The following is a 23,792-nucleotide window of genomic DNA, read 5'->3' on the forward strand; positions in this document are numbered from 1 at the left end:
GCGATTACTTATAGTAATCGGATACCGTTTGAGCTTTGTGCAACTACGCTTAAGTTTGCGGGTTTGATAAGTAGATATTGTTAAGTTGGTGCCCTACAATAATGGGAAATTCTAATGTTGCAGGACAGAGTGAAAAAATGTTAACAGCAGCTCAGTTGATGAGAGAAAGAGAAGGAAAAGTTTCAGTAACTAAGTTAAAATCATTCATGCAAGCAATTGGTATGCATGAAACTGGAAGATTAAATGAAAGTTTATGGAAAAATATATTGCAAGAAAAGAAAGGTTGGCTGAGAGATAATAATAGGCTGGTGCAAGCAGAGTTATGGTGGAAGTTGTCTGCAGATGTGACTGATGGAAAGTTGAAAGAAATTGAGAAGAATGGTCAATATTGGTATAGTAAGATGGAGGATTTGGATGTGATAAGGAACAAAGAACAGGACAGTTTGCCATGCGGCATCCCTTCCCCCACCACATCTGTTGTAAGTAATCCTGGGTCTAGTGGTCCAACAAACAATCCATGTGTCAGTCCCTCCTCTACACCATGTGCTGGAATGTGCTCATCAGGACCACCCACTGTGCTTTCTGCTTCCTCTATCCCTTCTCCATCCCCCAAAACTGTTTCCTTTGAACAACAACCCCCTCCTTATGGGGGGTGGGAGTGTGTGTGCAAACACAAGAATGCTGAGAGGAATAACATGTGTGCTGTTTGTGGATCTCAAAGACAGGACACAATTCCTATCATAGGTCCCAGCACTGGATTATATCCAGTGATGTCTTCCAATAACCCTTCCCAACTGTATGTCCCAACAGTTAAAAATGTACCTGCAGTAATTGCCCCTATGATGCCTACTAGAAATATTCCAGACCAGTCTACCCAATCTAGGATTGCACCCACTTTAAGTCCATTTTCAGACTTGAGTGGATTTCTATCACAGGAAAGTATGGGATATCCAACATCAATGTTGGATATGCAAAATCTCATGCACCCAGTTTCCCCTATTATACCATCTCCGCCAAATCCACCCCGACCAAATATATCCTATCGTACGCCCAGGTACCTAACCCCTGGAGCTGCTCCTCTCAGAGGTCCAAATGACATCCCTGATGAACCTGTGTATCGCCCTTGGTCCCCTAGTGAGATGCTGGCCATGATGAGTAGAATCCCCAATCCAGAGGACTTACCCATGCCATTCTGTAGGGAGTTAGCGAAGATAAGGAAAGCGTTCTCCTGTTGCTGGAGGGATCTAGAAGATTTAGTTCAGTGTAAAGCTGGTGACTCCTTCTCTCAGATTATAGCCTCTGCAGTGGGATCTTATGAGGGAGATGATACTACTTTGTTGTCCGGTGAGCGATACATAGTAAGACTCACGGAATGGGGGAGAAAAAGATTAGGTGATCAGTCTGTTACGTTGTCGGATATGCATCAGGATAAAATGGAGAGTGTGGAGAAATTTTACACTAGACTCCAGCAGAGATGGGTGGATTTGGGCTTTGAGTATACTTCAGACATGCATGAGAGGATTTTGAGTGCTGCTTTTGTGGGTGGTGTTAGGGAAAGCATTCGCAAAGGTCTGGTATCAGCTAGGCCTGAATGGAGAACTATACAGCCCTCCATTTTGTTACAAGTAGCAAAGGGGGTAGAAGCTGAATTGAACAAAAGACCTAAGGCGGGTGTGGCCGCATACCAGCACTTTCCCCAAAAAGGGGGAAGGAAACCATATTATAATTCCATAAGATGTTTTAACTGCGGCGGGGTGGGGCACTTTGCACGTTGTTGCCGATCTCCACGCCCATGGGAGGAGGAAGAGGAGGAGAATGCTCAGCAGCATCCCCAAGTGCGACGCCCATAGGAAGTTGGCAATCCAGAGTCAAATGCTGTGCCCCTATTAAAAATTCAAACCTTAGGGCCTGCCCCAGTTGTCTCCTTGGCAATTAATGGGGGGGAGCCCATCCCCTTTTTGATTGACACTGGAGCAGCCAAAACTGTTATTCGCAGCAAACATGTAAAAAGATCCCTCATGTCTAAAGATAGTATTCCATGTGTAGGAGTAGACGGGAATGAGATTCCTACTCCTCTCACAAAGCCAATACAAATTGCATTTGCCCCAAACCAACAAATGCTAAGTCGCCTCTTAGTCAGTGACACCGCCCCTGTTAATTTGCTAGGAGCAGATTTGTTGCAGAGAATATATGCGCAGATAACATATCTTCCTGATTGTACTGTGAAGTTACAAGGCAAACTAGGAGAAGAGGATATATGTCTCTTAGCAGCCTGTGATTATAATCCATTTCACATGTACGTGTCTACACTCTCTGAAGAGGGCGTGTCCCTTCTGCTGCAACAATTACCTGCACATCTGTGGGCCTGCGGACCTACAGATGTTGGCCATTTATCTGTCCCTCCAATGATGATAGAACGTAAACCTGATGCTCCTTTACCTCGGAAGGCACAATATCCCCTTAGTATACAACAAACGGATGCCATCACCAAAATAGTACATGATTTTGTCAGTAATGGGGTACTAATTGAAACCACCTCTCCATGTAACACTCCCTTGTACCCCATTAAGAAAAGGGGGGAAAAGGGTCAGCCAGTGCAGTATAGAATGGTACATGATCTTAGGGCTGTTAATGAGGCTACAGTTTTTAATACCCCTGTGGTACCAAACCCACATACGTTGTTGGCACAGATTCCCCACAGTGCTACCCATTTCACTGTGGTGGATCTTGCAAATGCATTTTTCTCAGTTCCGTTACATCCAGATTGCAGATATCTTTTTGCTTTCACACATGACAGGAAGCAATACACCTGGACGGTCTTACCACAAGGTGCCCATAATTCCCCCAGTATGTACAGTACTGCCTTAGCCCAGGTTTTAGCAGATTGGCCCATTCCATCTGAAGTTGTCTTACTTCAATATATAGATGACTTACTTCTTTGCTGCCCGGGAGAGGAGGTGTGTAAACAAACCTCAGTGTCTCTTCTCACCTTCCTGGCTGCAAATGGCTGTAAAGCTTCCCGCAAGAAGCTTCAATTCTGTTGTACCACTGTCACCTTTCTAGGGCACTGTATATCTGCTGGGATTAGACATCTCACCCCAGACCGTATAACTGCAGTTGAACAAATTCCTTTGCCTACTACTGTGGGGGCTCTGAGAATTTATTTGGGTCTAGTCTCATACTGTAGGCCTTGGATCAGAAATGCCTCTGCTCTTTTGCAACCCTTGTATGATTGTCTCACCTCTCTTCCTTTTTCATTGACAGATAAGGCCGTGGAGAACTTTCATACATTAAAATTAGTCATCAGTTCGACACCAGCATTGGGTCTACCGGACTACAATAAGGATTTCAGACTTTATTGCACTGAATGTCTTGGCCATGCTTCAGCTGTTCTCACACAAGCTAGGGCTGGCCAACAGCGTCCAGTGGCGTATTACTCTGCCAGACTCGATCCAGTGGCTAGAGGAGCGCCATCTTGTGTCCGTGCGGTAGTGGCTGTACAACTCATGCTTGACAAGAGCTCTGAGATTGTGCTCAATTATCCAATCACTGTTTTTGTCCCTCATGACATCTCGGCCATTCTCACACAAGTACAGCCTAAACACCTGTCCACTGCCAGACACCTTAGACTAGAATGTGCACTACTTATGCCACCAAATGTCACCATCAAAAGGTGCACAACTTTGAATCCAGCTACTCTGCTGCCTCTGGAGGGGGGAGGGAGTAGTGGTATGAGTCATCTAGCCGAATATCTTCCTGACCTGGAAGATAAACACGACTGTCTCCAATTAATGTCCCAAGAGACAGCAGGGTTTGATCACGTGGTAGATACTCCCTTAGGAAACCCAGATTTAGAGCTCTTTGTGGATGGATCGCGGTATGGTGTCCAGGGGAAGTTTTATACTGGGTATGCAGTTGTCACTCAGCACGATACGATCAAAGCGGAATCACTGCCCTCTCACATGTCTGCACAGGAAGCTGAACTTAAGGCTTTGGAAGAGGCCTGCAGGTATGCGGAGGGAAAAACTGCAAACATCTATACAGATTCCAGGTATGCTTTTGGGATCACCCATGATTATGGTCCAATTTGGAAGGCTAGAGACTTCCTTACAGCAAATGGCAAGCCAATTAAAAATGGCAAAGGGGTGAAAGCCCTAATGGATGCTCTGCTGTTGCCAGCGAGGGTGGCCATTATGAAAATTAAAGGCCATTCGTCAGGAAAAACTCTTGAAGCTCGAGGAAATCATCGAGCTGATCTGGCAGCAAAAGCTGCTGCACAGAAACCCAGAGATGATCCTGTAGGGACAGCAGCAGTACAAGAGCAAATTTCCCTGCCTGTCAACTATGAAACATTTAAAACCTTACAGTCTCAAGCAACCAAAGAGGAAAAGGCAGTATGGATAGAGAAAGGAGTTGTGGTGACCCCAAAAGGAACATGGCAACTTAGAGGAAAGCTGTGTTTGCCCCGTGCTTTATTCCCAGTCACAGCCCAGGCCACTCATGGGAATACTCACCTGTCCAAAACTGCCATGACTGCTCTTGTTAATAGTCACTGGTATGCCCCAGGATTCAGTGTAACTGCAGCCAAATTCACTCAGGCTTGTATGATTTGTGCACATCACAACATAGGAAGGACGGTAAAAACACCTTTGAGGCACACTCCCAGGCCCGATTTCCCCTTCCAAAGACTGCAAATAGATTACATCCAACTACCCAAAGTGGGGACCCTAGAATACGTCTTGGTATGTGTAGATCTGTTTTCAGGGTGGCCAGAGGCCTACCCTGTGGCCAAAGCCACTGCACAAAACACAGCCAAGAAACTTCTGAATGAGATAGTTTGCCGTTATGGGGTCCCAGAGACAATTGAGAGTGACCGAGGTTCTCACTTTACTGGGGAGGTCATGCGTGAAATTATGGGAGCCCTGGGTATTGAACAAGCCTTCCATACTGCGTATCACCCACAAAGCAGCGGTAGAGTAGAGCGACTCAACGGCACAATTAAATCAAAAATACAGAAGGCCATGGCTGAACTGAAAAAGCCATGGACAGAGTGTCTACCCTTGGCACTTTTCTCCATCTGGTATACACCTAACCGGAAGACAGGCCTGAGTCCATATGAAGTACTCTTTGGGAATGCCCCTAGACTAGGACTCTATTTTCCACAGCAACTCCAGATGCAGCATAATAGTCTTTCAAAGTACGTTATCTGTCTTACAAACAGACTGTCTAATGTGTATTCCCAAGTTTTTGCTTCTCTTCCAGATCCAGACAGCATAGAGGCAACTCATTCTCTACAACCAGGAGATTGGGTAGTGGTGAAACGACACGTGCGGAAAGTTCTAGAACCACGATTTGAGGGTCCACATCAAGTACTGTTAACCACCGCCACTGCTGTCAAGTTGGAAGGAAAGCCTAATTGGGTCCACGCATCACACTGCAAAAAAGTAGCAGAACCTCAAGTGCTGGAATGACTGCAAGGGCCGTAATATCTTTTCATTTTTTACTATTCGTTTTATATTGTACAGGGGAACATGCACAGTCAGATCAAGTCCCAAATTCCATATTTAGAACAATATTAACACAAGGGAATCAGAATACAATTACATCTCCTACAGATTCACCCATGATTGACAAAATGGCCTTAGAGACAGGGTTTTCAGACACAAATGTATGGCTAGAATGGATCCGCTATACGGTTCTTTCCCAGAAGCGATCCAATTGCATAGCATGTGCTGCAGCTCGACCTCATTTGGGTACGGTACCTTTCCCTTTGAGTGAGGTTGCCGATCCTGAGGGTTTCAAGTGTATCCTTAAGATGTACACTGAAACCATTCCCAGTAATGACACCTCCCGCTGCAGGACATTAGAATTACTCTATCCTATTGTTCATGATAAAGATCATATGGGTTTCGGTATAACGCCATACCCTGGAAATTATACCTGTTTCAATCGTAACCATACAGGCAAAGACATTGGTGTTTTCCCTCCAGGATATTGTTCCTATAACATCTATCTAAATGAGACAAGTAGTGACTCTGATGCTTACCCTGACAAATGGTTTGTCCACCAAGGTTATCAACATTCGGATATCTGGTGGTTGTGTGGAGACATGAAGCTCCGACCCAGGATACGAATGGAATGGATTGGCCAATGTACCTTGATTAAGGTGCTGATGCCATTTGTTCTATTTTCGACTCTTGAGTGGGAGCAAGTCAGTACGCAAGCCAATGTCCGGTCAAGGCTAAGGAGGTCACTCCCTACATCTTTTGATTCTCATGTATACATAGATGCTATAGGAGTCCCTAGAGGAGTTCCTGATGAATTCAAGGCTAGAAACCAGATAGCTGCTGGTTTCGAATCAATACTTCCCACAATTGGCGTAAATAAAAATGTAGGATGGATTAACTATTTGTATTATAATCAACAGAGATTCGTGAATTATACCCGAGATGCAGTAAAAGGAATATCGGAACAACTGAGCTCTTCATCGGTGATGGCGTTACAGAATCGACTGGCCCTCGACATGATCCTAGCGGAAAAAGGAGGCGTCTGCAAGATGATCGGAAGTTCCTGCTGCACCTTCATTCCGAACAACACTGCCCCTGACGGAAGCATCACAAAGGCTTTGAATGGACTGACTTCGTTATCAAATGAACTAGAGGAAAACTCTGGAATCAACAACCCCATTAATTCATGGCTAGAACAGTGGTTTGGGAACTGGTCTAATGTGTTAGCCAATATGTTAATGACACTGGTGGTAGTACTTGTAGTATTGGCATTAATAGGGTGTTGCGTGATTCCTTGTTTTAGGAAAATTGTTTTTAAAATGTTCAACTCAACCACACCTGCAACAACCATGTACATGCATTGTGAAACTGACAAACCTAAAGATTATTTGGAGAACCTCTTTGAGGAACGCGATTCCGTCCTAAAACAAATGAAATCTTGTTGATAGTTGCGGAATAAATAGAACCAGATGAAGGCAAACCCGAAAGGGAGTTGGGGGGATCTGGTGAAGCAATAAGGAAAGTCCAGCTCTTCGCCGTTTAGGGCGCTGGGAGAGTACCTCACATTGCTTATTCATCTTGTATCTATTTACCGCAAAAAGGAGGGATTTGTGAGAGACAAAATTAAGATTTCTCCTGTAGTACACATTTGTCTCCACTAGATGGCAAAAACTCAATTAGGAGCCTCATGTACATTTTCTTTGTCCTAAGTTCATTAGTGAAAGAAAGGAGGAGTTAAGTTGCTATCTTTCGAATGTGCCAATCAACTCAGGAATGGAGTTAGTAAACCAACCCTTTTTGTCACAGAGCCAATGAACTTTCATCTAGGACTACCCTTTTTGTCTACCTCATGTTGCCTATATAAGTGTATGTAACTGTAATAAAGAGAGATATTTTTCCATGATACCAGCCTGCATTGGTCTCTGAGAGAAAGCTGTATGAGCTCATACTTATAATTCTAACTGATTTGGAGCCACACAAAAGAAGAAGTTGTGTCGTAGATTTTGCGACAACATCTATCAGTGTACAGACGCCGGATCTATGCACTAAAGTGCGTACACATATGTCAGTTAACATATGTGAATCGGGCCTAGAACCTGAATCAGAAATGAATCAGAAAAAGTTACACTGAATCTTTTCTACAAAACAAATACATTTTATTCCTTATTGTACACGATCACAGTTATGACACAGTTTATCTTTTTTCTTGCGCGCTTCATATTTTTAAAATCACAATTTTGAATAACAAATATTACAATCTAGAGATTAAACTGGACTGCTTAATAAAAAGAGACCGTGACAGTAACAGTGACAGTAGTGGGAAGGCTGCCAGCCTAATGCACACAGCGATATAAAAACACCTGCCTTTAATAGTAAGGCAAACTAACTGTATCCCTAAGGCCTCATGCACACGACTGTGCTGTTTTTTTGCGGTCCGCAAACCACGGAAACCACAGCCGCCCCTGTGTGTCTTCCGCAATTTACGGAAATGCCTATTCTTGTCCACAAAACGGACAAGAATAGGACATGCTATATTTTTTTTGCGGGGCCACGGAACGGAGCAACGGATGCGGACAGCACACAGAGTGCTGTCCGCATCTTTTGAGGCCCCATTGAAGTGAATGGGTCCGCACCCGAGCCACAAAAAATGCGGCTCGGATGTGGACCACAACAACGGTCGTGTGCATGAGGCCTAACATAACGGATTAAATATGAATGTTTGTGCACTACACAGTGATGCACACGGCGATACACTCTCCCTGCAGTCTCCCTGCAGTCTCCCTGCACTCTCCCTCTCCAATATTGTCTTATTAATAGTTTGCAGCAACACTGTCCTAGCGCATGAGCGCTTATCATGTCTCTCCCTATGCTCTGCTCACAGGACAATCATGAAGACCGCTCGGGATGAGGCCTATATAGGGCTGCGACATCACAGGTGATGGCTACCTGTGGGTTGGATGGCTGCACGGCATCATGGGTGATCTCATGTTACCCGGCTTCTTACTTTCACTATGTAACACGGGCAGATGCAATTTTAGGAAAAACGTATTTGTTATTGTGGAGAGCGAGGATATTCAGCTTCATTGCAAATCAAAGTTTTCCTAATCTTCAGACCAAATTCCACTTCAGGTGCTTTTATTCATTCAACACTAATAGATAATATAAAATATTACTAATGTTGCATAGCTTTTTTTTTGTCTATAAGATGCACCCTTGTTTAAATAAAGAAAAAACATAATATACTGTATATCAATTACTCCAATAATTCAATTAACAACACGTCCTATTTCATTATAATATACTGTAGACCGTCCTGTAATTCTCTACCCAGATGAATAAGACCAATGATCATCAATTACTCTTATTGCCCTGAATGTAACAACTACTCCACGCCCCCTTCTTATTAACCATAACATCCCCTAAATACAAATACCCAAAGCTGATGACTTTCCTACACAAAACTAAGACTATCAGATCTCCATATATGAATTCTACAAAGATCAGCATTCTTTATCCGTCGGTCTGCACACCTCACTTGTATGGAATCTTTCTTTTCATGTTTACTATCTTTATATTTGTTTGTAGATGTGGTAGAGAGGATTTTAGTTATGGATATATCATATTTCTGAAATTGTAAGATGGGGGGCTTGGTGTGGGTTTAGTGGGCCGGGCCCCTCAGTATGAAGGATTTGCTGCCAGTGCCTCATATGACCGTCCTCATATGACCTGCGTGGGCCCCCCTTTCAGAATTTAGATGGTGAGCTGCTGTGTGTGTCGACCATTAAGTTTATCAAGTGCGGTGTGTCACTGTGCCACACTGCCGCCACTGCCAGGTGAGTATAAAGTCGGCGGTGTGCACACATTACACATACAAAAAAAAAATACTTACCTACTCTGCTCCGCTCCGGACTTCAGTTGATGCCGTCCTGTTCTCACGCAATCCCGTCATTCGGCGTGCGCCGCGTCATCCCGTCAGACCCGGCGCTGAGGTCACGGGTCTCGCAGGATTATCACAGCAAGGAGTGTCTGGTGGCGCAGCGAGGGAGAAGGTATGGGTGGGTAAGGTTAGGTAACTAACTGCACAGTGCTGCGCCACCGGCCAGGCACAGAGGCCCTGACTGGCCATTAAAAGCACTTGCGGGGCTGCGGTCGCACCCTCTGCGTTACGTTTACGTCGTTATGCCCCTGGGTGTGATGTTGAACAGCGTTATTCACTCAGAAAAAAAAGGCAGATTTGTTAATCATATTTGGAGATCTGGTAGTCTTTAGATTTCTGTAGGAAAGTCATCAGCTGTGGGTATTTGTATTTAGAGGATGTCATGGTAAATAAGAATGGGGGGTGGTGTAGTTGTGGTGTAGTAGGACGGTCTATATTCTTACAAAATAGGAAGTGTTGTTAATTTTTTTACTTTATTTAAACAAGGGTGTGTTTTATAGACCAAAAAATAAGGTACCAAATAGGAACCTTTGGTCCTTTTTATTTCTACAATATATTTATATGTAGCTACAGTTGTATCTTGGCAGACACTTGAGTGTAGTTTTTGTAGGACCACAGTTTAGAAAGACACTGTGTTATAAATAAATAAATAATAATGATATAAAGTAATAAAAGTTCATTGTTCACGGACAAATATGCTGAAACAACATAATCTGGAGCTTAAACCCTCCCAACAGTCACATTAAAATTAGAAAAACGCTCTTGAAAATGTCACTGTTTTATTGTACTGTATATTTGTAATAAATGTCTGAAGTAAATATTGGTGGCACACAACTTAGGGAACACAATTGAATTTTTAACCCCTTAGTGAAATAAATAATTTTAGTCTGAAGGACCTTTTTAACTTTTTTCTTCTAACATTTTTTTATTTTATTTTGCGGGATGACTTGTATTTTTTTTAGGAACCATTTTGGGGTACATATAGTGTATTAAAATAACTTTTCTTATTTTATACCTAAGGGTACAGTCGCAAAGACAGTTTTCTGCATGCAGTTTTGGCAGCCAAAATCAGTAGTGGATCATAAAAGGAGAGAAAGTATAAATGACAGATACGACTTCTCTCTTTTGAATTAGTTCTTGGTTTTGGCTTCCAAAATTGCATCAGAGACCTGACCTGTCCTATTATTGGAAGGATTGGACTGTTCTATTAGGGTCCAGCTGTTCCGTTCCGCAAAATACGGAATGCACACGGATTTCATCAGTATTTTTTGCGGATCCGTTTATTGCGGATCGCAAAATACATACGGTCATAGGCATGAGACCAAACTCGCAGTATGTGTCAGTGAGAGGTCCCGTTCTGGCAGGATCTCACAGAATTATACTTAATTATAATGCTGTGTAAGAGCTCATTCACACAGCCATTTTGCGATCCCCAAAGCATGGGCACCATACGTATGGCTGCCATGATGGATCTAGACCCATTCAACTTAAATGGGTCCATGATCCATCCGCACCGCAAAAAATAGAACATGTTCTAACCTTCCGCGGGGTTCCGTTCCTCCGTTCTGCACCGACCTTCCAGATTGTGGCACCATTCAAGTGAATGGGTCCGCATCTGTGATGCAGGGTGCACACGGGCACGGCCGACAAACGGCCGTGTGAATGAGCCCTAACCATGAGGGGCACATCTATCAAGCTCGCCTGCTTTTGGCCCTAAAATTAAACAGGCTTACTTTATTCAGCTATCTTTCTTTTGCAGAGTATTTATTAAAAGTCGCACAGCAGTTGATTAAATATACTTGGCGCATTTTTATTAGTCTGACCTCTGGTGGTTGTTTTTCAGTTAGACATGCTTATGGTTCCGTATACGGTCCGCAAAAAAAACAGAACGGACACGGAATGAAAATATGTTCGTGTGCATGAGGCCTTTATCACATTGCACTCCCTTCTGTGTCTCTGGCCTCAAGCGTCTTTCTCACAAACTATGCTGATTCTGTCAAGTGCAAATGAAACTTGCACCATTTCACAAGCAAGTTCAGTCAGTTTGGTCTGTAATCGCGTTCAGTGTTTCATTTTTTTCCGCGCGGGTGCAATCAGTTTTGATGCGTTTTTCACGCGTATAAAAAAAAACTTGCAAACAACATCTCCTAGCAGCCATCAGTGAAAGCGCAATGCATCCAGATTGCATCCAGGTTACATCCGGATGCAATGCATTTTTCACTGATGCCCCGTTCACTTCTATGGGGCCAGGACTGCGTGAAAAACACAGAGTATAGAATATGCTGCTATTCTCACGCAAAGCTGAAATGATGCGTGAAAAGCCACGCTCATGTACACAGACCCTTTGAAATGAATGAGTCAGGATTTAGTGAGGGTGCTATGTGTTCAATACACTCATTGCACACGCGCGGAATACTTGCTCGTGTGAAAGAGGCTGTTAAGGAAATTATCCAGCTTTTCTGAAAGTGGATATTAAAATGCATTTATGGTTTAATTTTCTCTGTGTGCGGCGAAAATTGAAAAACAAGATGACATAAGCAAAAACTATAGAAGTTAGCCGTGTGTGTTAAGATAAGATAAGCGTATGTACAGTCAGGTCCATAAATATTGAGAAATTGACACAATTCTAACATTTTTGGCTCTGTACACCACCACAATGGATTTGAAATGAAACGAACAAGATGTGCTATAACTTCAGACTGTCAGCTTTAATTTGAGGGTATTTACATCCAAATCAGGTGAATTACAACAGTTTGCATATGTGCCCCCCACTTGTTAAGGGACCAAAAGTAATGGGACCGAATAATAATCATAAATCAAAATTTCTCTTTTTAATACTTGGTTGCAAATCCTTTGCAGTCAATTACAGCCTGAAGTCTGGAACACATAGACATCACCAGATGCTGGGTTTCATCCCTGGTGATGCTCTGCCAGGCCACTACTGCAACTGTCTTCAGTTCCTGATTGTGCTTGGGGCATTTTCCCTGCAGTTTTGTCTTCAGCAAGTGAAATGTATGCTCAATCGGATTCAGGTCAGGTGATTGACTTGGCCATTGCATAACATTCCACTTCTTTCCCTTAAAAAACTATTTGGTTGCTTTTGCAGTATGCTTTGGGTCATTGTCCATCTGCACTGTGAAGCGCTGTCCAATGAGTTCTAAAGCATTTGGCTGAATATGAGCAGATAATATCGCCCGAAACACTTCAGAATTCATCCTGCTGCTTTTGTCAGCAGTCACATCATCAATAAATACAAGAGAACAGAATCAGAACGGCGGGATGACGTGAACACAGCACGTCTCGCTCTCCCGCGCCAGCCTCCTCCCCCCAGGCTCCCGGCTTACCCGATCAGCTGACTAGCCGATGCTGTGCAGCTGACGCTGAAGCGTTGATGCGCTGAGCGGCGTCTCTGTGCTGGACGTGGCTCCTGGATCCTGGATCACCTTACCTGCCGCTCATCGGTGCTTGGCTGCTGGACGCGCTGCATGGGACCCTCCGCTGTTCTTCTCTTGCTGTCGGTTCTCCCCCCCGCTTGTGCTTGACTTCGGCTGCTTCACTGCTCCAGGGACTTCCTTTCTCCTTCCTCGTCGGCTGGCTCTTGTCTCCTGTCTTCTCCCTGTTTTGGATCCGGTGACCTCGCTGTTCTGCCTGCGGCTTCTCCTCTGCTGTCTCCCTGCAACTTGGACTGCCGGCCAGCCCTGGACATTCCTGGACACGTGAGAACACAGCCTTGGTTGACCCTGTTTTTGTATAGTGCTGGTTTCTGTGTTGCTGAGTTGCTGGGAGGACGTATATTTAGTGCCTTGCCTTTTTCCGCTTTCCTTTTGCGGTGTCAGGTAGGGGGGGAGGAAGCGGCGGTTAAAAGGGGGAGAAGAAGGTGAGAGAGAAGCTATAAGGAGGTTCTAAAGGAGAGCATAAGCTGGCAAAAAGAAAGAAGCAGTGAGGTGTGAAATCAACAGGGATAAAAGGAAGGAAGAAAAAAGAGAGAAAAAAAAGCAAAGAAAGGGGGGAAAAAAAAAAAAAAAGGGGGAGACATAAAGAAACTGGTAAATTAATAAAAAAAGGGAGAGTACCAGCCAGAAAAAAAAAAAAAAAAGGGGGAAGAGAATGGCCCCAAAGCGACGATCAGTGGACTCCTCGGCAACCAAACTGGGGTCTAAAACACCAGAAAACAAGATTGATAAGTTTTTGAAATCACCCTTCCCTATTGAAAAAAATCCACCTAAAATTAAACCCTCTGCTAACGTGAAGAAAAATGCTAAAACGCCCCAGTTTGAGGAACCCTCTGAGGACGGATCAATGGAGGCAGATCAGGAGACGGTAGAGGAGGGTTTCCCTGTACAAACGCGAACAGAATATGATCCATCGGTATTAGATAAGATCCTTTCTGCCGTGGAAAACAACGGCTCCCTGGTCCAGGGGATGTCCACTCAATTGGGCTCAGTGCAGAGCGATATTACCCTAATCAGGGAAGATTTAGTAAAGATCCGTGACCGAGTTCTCAATGTGGAAAAAACTGTCGTTTCACTGCAAACCGATATAGCCACATTAAAATCTCAAACTTTGCTTCTCGCCTCAGAAAACCAAGCGCTACAACACAAGCTGGAGGACCTTGAGAATAAGTCAAGGCGGAACAATGTCCGTATAATTGGTTTCCCAGAAGGGGCTGAGGGTCGGCAGCTAGAGGAGCAACTCAAAGATGTCGTCACACACAATCTAGGCAGCGAGAATTTTTCTTCTATGTTCCAAATAGAAAGAGCTCATCGAATACCAGGAGGAAAATCTATTCCAGGGAGGCCGCCGCGCACAATTTTAATGAAACTTTTATTGTCCGCTGATAGGGATATGATATTAAGAAGAGCTAGAGAATGTACTCCCATTGAATATCAGGGCTCTAGGTTGCTCTTTTTTCCTGACTTTGCTCGCCAGACTCGGGAAAAGAGACGCAATTTTATAGAGATAAAGAAGCGCTTGGCGCTAAAGGATATTAAATATTCTTTACAGTATCCAGCGAAATTAAGAGTGATCTACAATGGGACTTCCTTGTTTTTTGAGACACCACAACAAGCGTCAGACTGGATCGATCAAACAGGCATTTGAAATTGCGTAATATTATGTTTGAAGGGATGCTGGGGGGCGGGGCTTGGCTGGGGGAGAGTGGCCGGGGGTTAGAGGTTCGCTGAGTAGTTCGGGCGGTCAATGGAGAGGGGGTTGGGAGGGTGGGGGGGGGGCTGGGAACACACCTTGCAGGCTGGGCTTTTTTTTTTTTTTTTTTTTTTTTTGATTGATGTCTATCAGAATTGTATCTTGGAATGTTAGAGGGCTTGGGGAAAGGGTTAAAAGGCAAGCTGTTATGGATGCAGTAAAAAGATACCTTCCAGCAATTATATGTATAGTAGAAACTCACCTTACTAAAGAAACCCTGCGCCGTCTGACAACGGGATGGCACTCCCAGTCTTATCACTCCACTTTTAGTGGATCCTCCAGGGGCGTTTCAGTCCTGATTCATAATTCTGTAGACTTCATCCTTATAAAATCCTTTATAGATGACCAGGGTAGATTCATTTTCCTACATGGCAAGCTGTATGGCCACAGTTACATTCTGGCTTTCTTTTATATACCCCCTCCATTCTCAATGTACCCCCTGACTCAGCTATTGCTCTTTGCTGAAAATAGACCAGAATGCCGGCTAATCCTGATGGGGGACTTTAATGCGGTTATGGACCCCAACAAGGATAGATTTACTTTAGATGCAGATCGGGGGAGGAACCCCTGTAACTCCTTGTTGCCCCAGTTCTGTTTAGAGGTAGGAGTGGTAGATATATGGGAACATCTCGGCGGAGGAAAGAGAGTATACTCCTGCGTTAGCAGGGGGGGGAGAGCAATGTCTCGGATTGATCTAGCACTCACTAATGAGAGCAATTTGAGTAATATCAGCAAGATTCGATACGGAGTACGAACCGTTTCGGACCACTCACCCGTACTAATTGAGGTTCGCACTGGGGAGAACAAGGCCATAAGGGGGCTAGGATTCAAGTTGAACCCATATTGGCTTGCCGTTATGGAGAATCCTCAGTCTATTACATTATTGATATCCTCCTTTTGGGAGGTAAATTTTCCCTCTGCTAATATCAATGTAGTATGGGATGCCTTGAAAGCGTATCTAAGAGGGGTCTTTATCAGTGAGATCGCTGCAGCAAGGAGAATATTTAGGTGTAAAGAGGAGGAATTGGTTAAGATCGCTGTCTCTACCAATGAGTGTTTTACCAGTCAACCCACGGAACACAATAGGGAAGACATGCAGAAGGCTAGCTGCTGCTTGGAAAGGTATTTAGTAGAGAAAGCAAATCATAGAGTATTCTTTAAGGGGCTTAAATATTTTTCGGAGTCCGGACGTCCTGGTAAGCTCCTAGCAAGAATAATTACTCAACAAGATAGGAAAAATCAATCCATCACTTTAATTCGTAATTTAGAGGGGGAAACCATAACAAATTTAGAGGGGATTAGGGATACCTTCTTACAATATTTTGCTCAGATATATAGACCCCCTCCCGATACGACACCCGAACTGGCGATGCGATTCTTGGAGAGGATTCCACTTTCTACCTTGAATGAAGCTCAGGTGGAATTTTTGGAGGAGGAGCTGTCCCTTTCTGAGTTGAAGGAGGCTCTGGGGTCTATCTCGGGGAGCTCATCGCCAGGATTGGATGGCCTCCCATATGAAGTTTACCGTAGGTATGGTGAGACGCTCCTCCCCCAGTTACTTGAGGTGTTTTCCCAAGCGATCCAGGGAGGGGCCTTACCATGCTCTATGATGGAGGCTCTTATTGTTTTAATTCCGAAAAAGGATAAAGACCCGGCAGAATTGAGCTCCTATAGACCAATTTCCTTATTAAATACCGATGTTAAGCTACTATCAAAAATTTTGGCTAGGAGGCTCTCGCGGGTTATATCCACTATTATCCACCCAGATCAAAATGGTTTTATGCCAAGAAGGGGCACCCATCATAACTTGCATAGGCTATTTATGAACATCCAGTCCCCGGGGAGCGGCGCCCGCTCCATCCTGTCGTTGGATGCTACTAAAGCCTTCGACAGGGTCGAGTGGACCTTTCTCTGGGAGGTGATGAAGAAAATGGGCTTTGGCCCAAGATTCTTGGCGATGGTACAGCTCCTATATAACTCCCCAGTTGCTAGGATAAGGATCAATGATATGATAACAGAGAGTTTTATATTAGGAAGAGGTACCCGTCAGGGCTGTCCTCTCTCCCCCCTGTTATTTAATATTTACATTGAACCCTTAGCGGTTAGTATTAGGCAGGATCCGAGGGTGGCTGGTTTTGGCACAATGGGGAATCATGATCGAGTATCACTTTATGCAGACGATATCTTGATTTTTATACATCAGACAGACACTACTCTTCCTCGCATAATGGACCTGGTTGGTCTCTTTTCCGGTCCTTCCGGTCTCGAGATCAACTGGGAGAAGACCGTTCTCCTCCCTATAGATGAATTACGGGGCGAACGGTACAACCAGCTAACGATCTCAGATTCAATAAAGTACCTGGGGATAACAGTTTCTGCCAAACCACAGGAATATCTACAACTTAATCTGCTCCCTCTGTTGACAAAGCTGAGGGTTAAAATAAAGATATGGCAAAAAATCCTGTCGGCAAGAGCCGACAGAATTTCATTAATAAAAATGGTGGTGCTGCCCCAGGTTCTATATATCTTACGCAACTCGCCTGTATGGATTGTAGATAAGTATTTTAGATTGATAGAGCGGATGCTTAATGATTTAATATGGGGGAGGAAGCGTGTGAGATTGAAGGTACTCTATTTTTCTATGCCCTATAGTCGGGGAGGCCTTAACCTCCCCTACTTTAGGGGGTACTTTATGGCCTCTCAACTCTGCTTGTTTAATGAATGGGAAAATAGCCAGTTCTGCAGCAGGGTGGTGAAAGACTCAGGCTTTGCAGATTTTTTTACAGTACTTGAGTCTGACTATTTACTAAATGCATTAAATGGGTATACACTCTTCTGCAGAATGGCTATAAAGTCTTGGCGAAATATAAGGAACTGGTGTGGAGCTGGGGCATCACTTATTTGTACTCCACTGTGGCATAACCCAAAGCTCTTGAATTTAAATGACCTTAGTTGCAGCCAGTATTGGAGGACCAAGAATATTCAGTACCTGCATCAAGTTGTCAGTGGTGGACACATTTTGCCCCTTGCGGATTTAAAGCAAGGGGCAAATCTAGGTGAGGTGGCTTGGTATGCATATTTTCAATTAAGGTTAGCACTTTCTAGCACTGCGAATCGCTATCTTCTTATTATAGAAACTCCTGAATTTTTACATGATTTAATTTCCAAGAAAATTGGCACGAGAATTAAAGTATCTCACTGTTATAGACACTTAATGAAAAAGTTTTTTTCTGATGTTCTTTCACCAGGACAGAGAGCCTGGTCATCTTCGCTTTCAGCGACGGGCTCTCCAAACTGGGAGAATATAGGGGAAAGTTTAAAATTGGTTTCGCATAACTTTAATCACATTGTGGTACAATTTAATATTTTGCACAAAATATATGTGACACCCGCATGGTTATATAGGAGAGGACTTAGAACCTCCTCTGACTGCCCACGCTGTGGTAAATCCGAGGCAGATCACTTACATCTGTTCTGGGACTGCCCAATGGTGAGCAGGTACTGGAGATCGGTTCAAACCAATCTGGCTCGTAAACTCAACATTGCTGTTCCCTTTACTCCCAGGATATGGGTTCTGGGAGACCTATCGGAGGTCAATTACCAACCCGCAAATGGTCGATTGTTGATCAAGGTGATGTTTCTGGCTAGGCTTCTCATTTCTAGAGTATGGTTTTGCTCCTCCGCTCCAGATTGTAATAATTGGCTGGGTTTGGTTGAGAAGGTGAAAAGCTACGAGAAGATCTTGTATAAACAACGAGGATCATACTTAAAGTGGGATAAATTGTGGAAAGACTGGGATATGACCAACTAATTTAAATATTTTACCCCTTTTTTTTTTTTTTTTTTTTTTTTTTTTTGTCTGCAAGGTGGGGGGTGGGGGGGGGGTAAGGTGGGGGATTCTTTGGGGAAGATCCAATTTGTCCGGCTTCTTTTTGTATGCAATGTATTAATGCAGAATGTGAAGCCATAATAGAGCATTGGAGCATCTTTAGAAATGCCGGGGGCTGGCAGGACTCACCGGTATTAGATATTGGTTAGTTTTTGATTAATCTAAAATATTGACTAACATTCGGGTGAGGGTTCGGGGCTCGGAATCTTGGGTGGTCCGGGCATCGGGTGCGACCCGGGATGCGGCCCTTCCTCTTGGACGTGAGTTTTTACTACGGGCAGCGATTTGACACGGGTGTGGTCTGGGTCCCGTAATTGTCCCTTCTTAAATGAACTGGAGCTGATGCCGGGCTCTGCTCTCTTAATGAGACAGTGCTGGCTGGCTACGTTTTTTTTTTTTTTTTTTTCTTCCCTCTCCCCAAGTGTTGGAGATTGCTGAGCGACACTGTGATTTGTGTCCCCTCTCCATGAGACACCATGGTGAACCCATGCGAGTTATGTTTAAACAAGCTATTAACATTTAATCCAACTATATGGGGATGAGGCAGGAAATCCTGGGAGTGGGTTTTATACCACTGGGATAGAAGACTGCTGGACCCCCCTCCCCTCTCCTTCGGCTCTACGGAAGGGTGCGATCAAAGATCGCTGTGAGCTTGCCCCATACGGGATAGGTGAGCACCAGAGATTCGCCCCACGGGTGTTGGTCCTGCCCGTGGTGCTTACTCGCGTCTGAGGGAGGCCGTGGGGGGTGCGTGTTCGCTGCTCGGTGAGCCGCCCGGGTCTCGGGCCTATGCTCCCTCCCAGTATGGAGATAATAATATTAAATAAGATCTCGTTTTCTATCTGTAATCCTTAACCCTTTGATGCCGGGTTGGTCCTGCTTCCCCCCCCAGGCAGTGAGACCTCTATTTGATATTTGATTTGATTTTAGTCAATATCTATATAATTATGGGTATTTGCATGAAATCATATTTAATTATGCTTTAAGGACTAGAACTGACGGACTTTTGGATTTTATAGCATTGTAAATGGTATATTGTTATGTATCTTTTTGTATGATAACTAAAAAATAAAAGTTTATAAAGGGGAAAAAAAATAAATACAAGAGAACAAGTTCCATTGGCAGCCATACATGCCCACGCCATGACACTACCACCACCATGCTTCACTGATGAGGTGGTATGCTTAGGATCACGGGCAGTTCCTTTCCTTCTCCATACTCTTCTCTTCCCATCACTCTGGTACAAGTTGATCTTGGTCTCATCTGTCCATAGGATGTTGTTCCAGAACTGTGAAGGCTTTTTTAGATGTCGTTTGGCAAACTCTAATCTGACCTTCCTGTTTTTGAGGATCACCAATGGTTTACATCTTGTGGTGAACCCTCTGTATTCACTCTGGAGAGTGTTCTTGATCTGGCCAACTGTTGTGAAGGGTGTTATCTTCACTAGGGAAATAATTCTTCGGTCATCCACCACAGTTGTTTTCCGTGGTCTTCCGGGTCTTTGGTGTTGCTGAGCTCACCGGTGCGTTCCTTCTTTTTAAGAATGTTCCAAGCGGGTTTTTTTGGCCACGCCTAATGTTTTTGCTATCTCTCTGATGGGTTTGTTTTGTTTTTTCATACTAATGATGGCTTCCTTCACTGATAGTGACAGCTCTTTGCATCTCATCTTGAGAGTTGACAGAAACAGATTCCAAATGGAAATAGTACACTTGAAATGAGCTCTGGACCTTTTATCTGCTCATTGTAATTGGGATAATGAGGGAATAACACACACCTGGCCATGGAACAGCTGAGGAGCCAATTGTCCCATTACTTTTGGTCCCTTAACAAGTGGGGAGGCACATATGCAAAATTCCTACACCATTCACCTGATTTGGATTTAAATACCCTTAAATTAAAGCTGCAGTTAAAGCACATCTTGTTCGTTTCATTTCAAATCCATTGTGGTGGTGTATAGCAGTGTTTCCCAACCAGTGTGCCTCCAGCTGTTGCAAAACTATAACTCCCAGCATGCCTGGACAGCCTTTGGCTGTGCGGGCATGCTGGGAGTTGTAGTTTTGCAACAGCTGGAGGCACACTGGTTGGGAAACACTGGTGCAGTGGCGTTGCTAGGGCTGGTGTCACCCGGTGCGGTAGAAAATGGTGTCACCCCCCCTGGGTGACACCTGACAGTGTAGGCTATATGTATATAACAAACATATTTCATATGAAAACTTACAATTACTTGGCTTGGCCCTTGGGGATCTCGGACGCCACTTCCACACTTGGCCGGGGGTTCGGCGGAGTTGATCTTGTGTTTTATCCTAATGAGAAAGATTTCATAATAAGGATTTGGAGAAGGAGCAGAGGGATAGCAGAGCAGGGAGAGGCTGCTGCTGCTACTAGGGGGTCATACCATGGGGGAGTAATAACGCCCACCATAATGCCCCCCCCCCCAGTAGAAATAATTCTCCTTATAATGTGTCAGTGCAAAAAATACCCCCCTGTAATGTCCCCAGTTGAGCTAATGTCCCCATAGTGCCTCCATAATGTGCCAGTATAAAATACCCCTATATAGTGACCCCAGTAAATGCCCCCATAGTGCTCCTCTCCCCCCTAGTGCCCCCATAATGTACCAGTATAAAATGCCCGATATATAGTGCGCCAGTAGATGCCCTCAGTGTCCCCCATAATTTGTAAGCATAAAATACCCCTTCTCAGTGCCCCGTAGTAGTCCTCTCCCCCCTTCCCCATAGTACCCAACACAATGTGTCCCAGTATAAAATGCCCCTATACAGAGCCCCCATATAAAATAACCGTTCTTTGTGGCCTCAGTAGATGCCCCTATAGTGCCACCAATAATGTGCCAGTAAGAAGTGCCCCCATAGATGTCCCCCAATAATGTGCCAGTGAAATGTGCCCTCATAGATGCCCCTTAATCATGTGCCAGTAGCCTAAGCCCCCCATCAACATGTGCCAGTAGCCATAGGCGCCCCCCCTATCATGTGCCAGTAGCCATAGGGCCCCTCTATCATGTGCCAGTAGCCATAGGGCCCCCTATCATGTGCCAGTAGCCATAGGGCCCCCCTATCATGTGCCAGTAGCCATAGGCGGCCCCCCTATCATGTGCCACTAGCCATAGGGCCTCTCCTATCATGTGCCACTAGCCATCAGTATTGTACAGGAAAAAAAAAAGGAAAAAAACACTTACCTCTTTGGCAGCGATGCGATGCAGGCCTCTTCTGGCCTGTGTCCCGCGCTGTGTACGGCTCAGGGCTTAGGCGGCGCGATGACGTCATCGCGCCGCCTGCGCCGGCCTCTGATAGCAGGGCTCCAGACTAAAAAAAATACCTAGTAGCCATTGGCTCCTGAACTGAAAAATTTAGGAGCCAAATTACATTTTTAGTCACCAAATCAAAACCGAATGAAAATTTTGGTATCGTGACAACGCTACGCCGATCAGATCGGCGTAGGGTTGTTTCAATACCAAAATTTTGATTCGCTTTCATCACCATAAAAAAGTATTGCGATACTCGATACCAAGCAAAAAAGCCACGTGCATTTCGCATTTTATGAAACGTTCGGCCCATAATAGAACAGTCCTATCCTATTTTTTGGGGTGACAAGGTGACTAAAAAATGGCGAATGCTCACCGCATAGGAGATATTTTTTAATAATTTAATAGTTTGGACTTTTCGGACGCAGCGCTATGTAATATGTTGATTGTATATATTTTTTATATGTAAAATTGGGAAAGGGGGGATTTAAACTTAATATTTTAGAGTACTTTCACACTAGCGTTTTTCTTTTTCGGCATAGAGTTCCGTCACAGGGGCTCAATACCGGAAAAGAACTGATCCGTCATATCCCCATGCATTCTGAATGGAGTAATCCGTCCAGGATGCATCAGGATGTCTTCAGTTCAGTCATTTTGACTGATCAGGCAAAAGATAAAACCGTAGCATGCTACGGTTTTATCTCCGGCGAAAAAAACTGAAGACTTGCCTGAATGCCGGATCTGGCATTTTTTCCCATAGGAACGTATTAGTGCCAGATCCGGCATTCAAAATACCGGAATGCAGGATCCGTCCTTCCGGTCTGCGCATGCCGGTAAAAAGATACAAGATGGATCCGACTGTCTGCATGACAAGCGGAGAGATGGATTCATTCTTGCAATGCATTTGTGAGATGGATCCGCATCCGGATGCATCTCATAAATGCTTTCAGTCACATCAAGATCGGCGGATCCGGCACGCAGTTCTGACAACGGAACTGCTTGCCGCATCACACTACCGCAAGTGTGAAAGTAGCCTTAGTGTTTTATTTTCACTTACTATTAGCCCCCTTAGGGGCTGGAACCCTTGTCCTATTCACCCTTAGGCCCCTTTCACATGGGTGAGATTTCTGCGCAGGTGCAATGCGTGAGGTGAACGCATTGCACCCGCACTGAATCCGGACCCATTCACTTCTATGGGGCTGTGCAGATGAGCAGTGATTTTCACGCATCACTTGTGCGCTGCGTGAAAATCGCAACATGCTTTATGTTGTGCGTTTTCATGCAACGCAGACCCCATAGAAGTTAATGGGGCTGCGTGAAAATCGCATTGTATCCGCAAGCAAGTGCGGATGCGGTGCGATTTTCACGCTTGGTTGCTAAGATGAAAGTCTATTCACTGTGTTATTTTCCCTTATAACATGGTTATAAGGGAAAATAATAGCATTCTGAATGCTTAGTAGAAGGTCAATATAATAAACATTGAGTGCGCCCCCCCAGTATAATAAACATTGAGTGCGCCCCCCCAGTATAATAAACATTGAGTGCGCCCCCCCAGTATATCAAACATTGAGAGCGCCCCCCCAGTATAATAAACATTGAGAGCACCCCCCCAGTATAATAAACATTGAGTGCGCCCCCCCAGTATAATAAACATTGAGTGCGCCCCCCCAGTATAATAAACATTGAGTGCGCCCCCCCAGTATAATAAACATTGAGTGCGCCCCCCCAGTATATCAAACATTGAGAGCGCCCCCCCCAGTATAATAAACATTGAGAGCACCCCCCCAGTATAATAAACATTGAGTGCGCCCCCCCAGTATAATAAACATTGAGTGCGCCCCCCCAGTATAATAAACATTGAGTGCGCCCCCCCCCAGTATAATAAACATTGAGAGCGCCCCCCCAGTATAATAAACATTGAGAGCGCCCCCCCAGTATAATAAACATTGAGAGCGCCCCCCCCAGTATAATAAACATTGAGAGCGCCCCCCCCAGTAT

The 23,792-nt window shown here is 44.5% G+C and overlaps 1 protein-coding gene across 4 annotated transcripts in view; it reads right to left on the bottom strand.

Annotated features, from left to right (window-relative positions):
• DDX60 (DExD/H-box helicase 60) overlaps positions 1-23,792 on the bottom strand; it is a 646,547-nt gene that overhangs the window by 572,032 nt on the left and 50,723 nt on the right. The gene's annotated exons all lie outside the window — the stretch shown is intronic.

This window comes from Bufo gargarizans, chromosome 1 (assembly GCF_014858855.1).
Source record: "Bufo gargarizans isolate SCDJY-AF-19 chromosome 1, ASM1485885v1, whole genome shotgun sequence".
NCBI lineage: Eukaryota > Metazoa > Chordata > Amphibia > Anura > Bufonidae > Bufo > Bufo gargarizans.